Raw genomic sequence first — 5,829 nt, 5'->3', positions numbered from 1 at the left:
CCATTGTCTCCTTATATGGCTGTGAATGTGAGAGGAGTAAGTCTGCCCTTTCTGTCGTTTCCCCAAGGTGTCTGCAGCATTGTGACGTATTTGTAGGCATATCATTGGAAGATTGACCATAAGAGACCACATTTACCAGGTGTCCGCCTGGTGTCCTGCGCCGAAATTGGTGCGCAAAAGTCAGCTGCAAGTATTTTTCCATGGAATTTAGAGAAGAATGCAAGCTTCCACGAACGATATATCAATGAAGAGATATGTGAAAAAACACCTTGAGGACTGATTCCAAACAACGTTTGCCATGTTTCGGTCAATATTATGTAGTTAATCCGGAAAAAGTTTTACGTTGTAGGTGACTGCATTTTCGGTTCGTTTCGGTAGCCAGACGCAATGTAGAAAACGGAACGATTTCTCCTACACACAGACGCTTTCAGGAAACACTGCGCATTTGGTATGTGACTGAGAGTCTCCTCATTGAAAACATCAGAAGCTCTTCAAAGGTAAATGATTTTATTTATTTGGTTATCTGGTTTTTGTGAAAATGTTGCGTGCTACATGCTACACTAAATGCTATGCTAGCTTTGCATACTCTTACACAAATTAGTCAATTTCTATGGTTCAAAAGCATATTTTGAAAATCTGAGATGACAGTGTTGTTAAGAAAAGGCTAAGCTTGAGAGCAGACGCATTATTTTAATTTTATTTGCGATTTTCAGAAATCGTTAACGTTGCGTTATGCTAATGAGCCTGAGGCTTTAGTCACGATCCCGGATCCGGGATGGGGAGTTTCAAGAAGTTAAGAAAAGGCTAAGCTTGAGAGCAGACGCATTATTTTCATTTTATTTGCGATTTTCAGAAATCGTTAACGTTGCGTTATGCTAATGAGCCTGAGGCTTTAGTCACGATCCCGGATCCGGGATGGGGAGTTTCAACATTAAGTATCTATGCATAGTCACTTTAACTCTACTTACATGTACATATTACCTCAATTACCTCGACTATCGGTACCCATTGACCGGTACCCCTTTTATATAGCCGCGCTATTGTTATTTTGCTGCTGCTCTTTAAAACCTCTTGAAGCTAGGGGGCACTATTTTTATGTTTGGAAAAATAACGTTCCCAAAGTAAACAGCCTATTTCTCAGGACCAGATGCTAGAATATGCATATCATTGACAGATTAGGATAGAAAACACTCTAAGGTTTCCAAAACTGTCAAAATATTGTTTGTGAGTATAACAGAACTGATATTGGAGGCGAAACCCTGAGGAAAATCCAAACAGGAAGTGCCTCTTATTTTGAAACCCTTCTGTTCCTATGCATGCCTATCCTCCATTTAAAGGGATATCAACCAGATTCCCTTTTCTCTGGCTTCCCTAAGGTGTCAACAGTCTTTAGACATAGTTTCAGGCTTTTATTTTGAAAAACGAGCGTGAAAGATCACATTGCGTAAGTGGATAGGTGGGGGCTCTCAGAGTGAGTTTTTGCACTACAGAGTAAAGCCGCCACTCGGTTGATATATTATCGAATATATATTTTAAAAACTACCCGAGGAATGTTTATAAAAAACGTTTGACATGTTTCTGTGGACATTATGAAGACTAATTGGAATTTCCGTCTGCTTTTTTGTGACCTCTCTTTCCTGTGGATTTTTGAACATAACGCGACAAACAAAGGTCGGTATTTTGGGTATAAAAATCATCTTTATGGAACAAAAGGAACATTTGTTGTGGAACTGGGAATCTCGTGAGTGAAAACATCCGAAGATCATCAAAGGTAAACGGTTAATTTGATTGCTTTTCTGATTTTCGTGACCAAGCGTCCTGATGCTAAGTGTACATAATGCTATGCTAGGCTATTGATAAACTTACACAAACGCTTTCGCTGTAAGGCATCATTTCAAAATCTGAGACGACAGGTGGATTAACAAAAGGCTAAGCTGTGTTTTGCAATATTGCACTTGTGATTTCATCTATATGAATATTTTTTTGTAATATTCTTTGACTGTTGCGCTATGCTATTCAGCGGTTGCTGACGAAAATGATCCCGCGACAGGGATAGGTAGCGTCAATAATTTATTATTTGTTATTTGTTATTGTTATTTTTCTTCAAAAACTGCATTGTTGGTTAAAACCTCTTTGGGCTAGATGGGACGCTAGCATCCCATCTCGACAACATCCGGTGAAAATGCAGAGCTCGAAATTCAAAATACAAAATTTGTAATATTAAACATTCATGAATATTCAAGTGTCTTACATCGTTTAAAAGCTTAACTTCTTGTTTATCCAGCCACTTTGTCAGATTTCAAAAAGGCTTTACGGTGAAAGCATACCATGTGATCATCTGAGGACAGCGCCCAGTGTACAAAAGCATTACAAACATTTTCCAAACAAGCAGAGGCGTCACGGAAGTCAGAAATAGCGATAAAATACATCACTAACCTTTGAAGATCTTCCTCTGTTTTCATTCCCAAGGTTCCCAGCTACATCACAGCAAGCTTCTGCCTAAACATAGACCCAGCAGAGATCATCACCCAGATCAAGAATGTTGTCACGCACCAGGGAGCACTGCTGGGGCAGCAGCAAGAACAACTCTCCCAAATATCAGAGACCCTCCGGGCACTTACCGACTCCCACCAACCACAGTCCAACCTCAACCCAGGAGGAGGCAATGCCCAAGTCTAATCGTCCAGTGCTACAGGTGTTGCTGTAGTTTCTCTAGGGATCTGGCACCGGGAACCCAATATCCCAGTCCCTGAGCGGTAATGATGACCACCTGGATTCAAGGGGTTCCTCACTCAGTGTTCTCTCAGTGTTTGAGCTACAGTCCTCCTCGTTCCACACCGATCGGGCCATGATCACCTACATCAAGGTTCTGGTGTTGGCAACGGCGGTGTGGGAACAGCAGCCACCATCCTGCCGCTCTGTATTAGCTTTCACTGCCGAGGTGCGACGAGTCTTCAACGACCCAGTCAGTGGACAAGAAGCGACGAGTCGACTGTTCAACATCAGCCAAGGGGCCAGACCAGTGGCTGACTTCGCCATTGAGTTCCACACCCTCACTGCCGAGAGTGGGTGGAATACGGAAGCCCTGGTCATCGCTTTCCACCAGGGTATGTCTATCTCCATCAAGGATGAACTGGCCTCTCAGGAACTGGCAGAGCACCTCGAGTCCCTGATAATGCTGGAAATCAGGATCGACAGCCGCCTCCAAGAACTTGTGAGACAGCACCTTTTTGACATCACCCCAGTATCCCATTTTCCTGAGCACCACAAGCCCTCTGAACCCAGCATTGAGGAGCCAATGCAGTTGGGACGCACACGTCTGAGCCCACAGGAGCATAACAGGTGCATGGACAAAGGCTGCTATCTCTACTGCTGAGGTCTCGGCCATCTACGCCATGACATTGAGATTCTCGAACTCACTGGCAGTCTTCCAAGCATTGGTCAATGATACTCTTAGGGATACGTTGAATCGGTTTATCTTTGTTACCCTCGATGACATCCTGATCTTCTCCAAGACCCTTCCGGAACACATCCTGAACATCCTGAAATTCATGAGCTGCTGCCTGCAGGGTCAACTATATGTCAAGATTGAGAAGTGTGAGTTCCATGTATCCCAAGTCTCTTTCCTGGGCCACATTATCTCTACCGCCGGAATCCAAATGGACCCTGTTAAGGTTAAGGGCGGTCACTGACTGGCATCGTCCCGCCTCACTCAAACAAGTCCAGCGGTTCCTCTCGTTTGTACATTTTTCTGCAATTTAAACGCATCTATGATGTAGGCAACCAGTAGCTCTTGGCAGTCAAGTGGGTCCTTGAGGGGTGGAGACACTTGTTGGAGGGGACACCTCATCTTTTTGTGATCTGGATGGACCATAAGAACTTGGTCTCCATTCAAGAAGCCAAGGGGTTGAACGCTCGCCAGGCTAGGTGGGCTTTGTTTTTTAACCTGTAGTGACGCCCAGCCCGTGAACGGGACTGTTATCATCACCTGACACTAATTAGCATAACGCAACAGAAATAAATCTTCCTAGAAAATATTCATATTCATGAAAATGACAAGTGAAATATATTGGAACACACCTTAGCATTTTGTTAATCACCATGTCATCTCAGATTTTCAAAATATGCTTTACAGCCAACGCTAGACAAGCATTTGTGTAAGTTTATCATAGCCTAGCATAGCATTATGCCTTGCTAGCAGCAAGCAAACTTGTCACGGAAAATCAGAAAAGCAATCAAATTAAATCGTTTACCTTTGATGAACTTCGGATGTTTTCACTCACGAGACTCCCAGGTAGACAGCCAAAGTTAATTTTTTCCCAAACATTTATTTTTGTAGGAGAAATAGCTTCTTCACGTTTGGCTGAGAAATCGCCCAGAAATTGCGGTCACCACAACTCCGAAAAATATTCCAAATTAGCTCCATAATATCGACAGAAACATGGCAAACGTTGTTTAGAATCCATCCCCAAGGTGTTTTCTAATATCTATTCGATAATATATTAGTTGGGACAATTCGTTTTTCGCTCTGACCGATTGGAGTAATGGCTACCTCTGTATTTTACGCGAGAATCTCTCTCGGAGCCACCAAGTGACCACTTACGCAATGTGGCAGCCTACGGCTATTCTTCAACAGAAATGCGTAAAACTACGTCACAATGCTGTAGACGCCTTGGGGAATACGTAGAAAGCTTAAGCTCGTTGATGGTCCATTCACAGCTGAATAGGGAGTCATTGGAACGCAGCGCTTTCAAAACCTGAGGCACTCCCGGATTGGATTTTTCTCAGGCTTTCGCCTGCAACATCAGTTCTGTTATACTCAAAGACAATATCTTTACAGTTTTGGAAACGTTGGTGTTTTCTATCCAAAAGCTGTCAATTATATGTATATTCTAGCATATTTTCCTGACAAAATATCCCGTTTAAAACGGGAACGTTTTTTTTCTCCAAAAATGAAAATACTGCCCCCTAACATCAAGAAGTTAACAGGATCAACTTCATTCTAGCCTATCTACCGGGATCCAAGAATCAGAAAGCATATGCCCTGTTCCGCCAACACAACTCTTTCTCTAATGAGGAGAGAATACGAACCCATCATTCCCAGCTCCCGCTTTGTTGCTTCCGTGCTATGGAGTATAGAGACCACGGGAATCTGACCACCGGCGAGGTTCCCACTAACAGACTATGTTCCGCGATCAGCCCGTACTCGAGTGCTACAATGGGGATAGTCCTCTAAATCAACTGGGCATCCAGGGGTTAATCGGACGCTAGAGGTCCTGAGAGGACGCTAGAGTTCCTGAAGCGGAAATTCTGGTCGCCCAACATGATTGAGGATGTGAGATCCTTTGTTGCGGCCTGTACCACATGTGCCCAAAGCAAGTCCTCACGACAGCAACCGGCTGGGTTGCTCCAACCTCTGCCCATCCCCAGCCGGACCTGGCCCCCGCTGTCCGTAGACTTTATCACAGGGTTACCTCCATTCCAAGGGTTTACCATTATCCTGGTGGTCGTTGATCGGTTCTCCAAGGCATCCCATTTCATTGCCTTACCCAGGTTGACTTCGGAGAAGGAGACAGCTGATCTCATGATTACCCATGTCGTTCAACTACACTGACTTCCCCAGGACAGTGGGCCCCAGTTTGTCACACGGTATTGGAATGCCTTCTGCTCCCTGTTGGGGGCATCGGTGAGTCTCTCCTCGGGGTTCCACCCACAATTGAATGGGCAAACGGAGCGGGCCAACCAGGAGCTGGAGAAGTTCCTCCACTGTTTTGTCTCCACCCATGCCAGCAACCGGAGCAAGTTCCTCGTCTAGGCAAATTATGCACA

The sequence above is a fragment of the Oncorhynchus masou genome, chromosome 8 (assembly GCF_036934945.1).
Source record: "Oncorhynchus masou masou isolate Uvic2021 chromosome 8, UVic_Omas_1.1, whole genome shotgun sequence".
Lineage (NCBI taxonomy): Eukaryota > Metazoa > Chordata > Actinopteri > Salmoniformes > Salmonidae > Oncorhynchus > Oncorhynchus masou.
Note: the sequence above shows the minus strand (reverse complement) of the source record.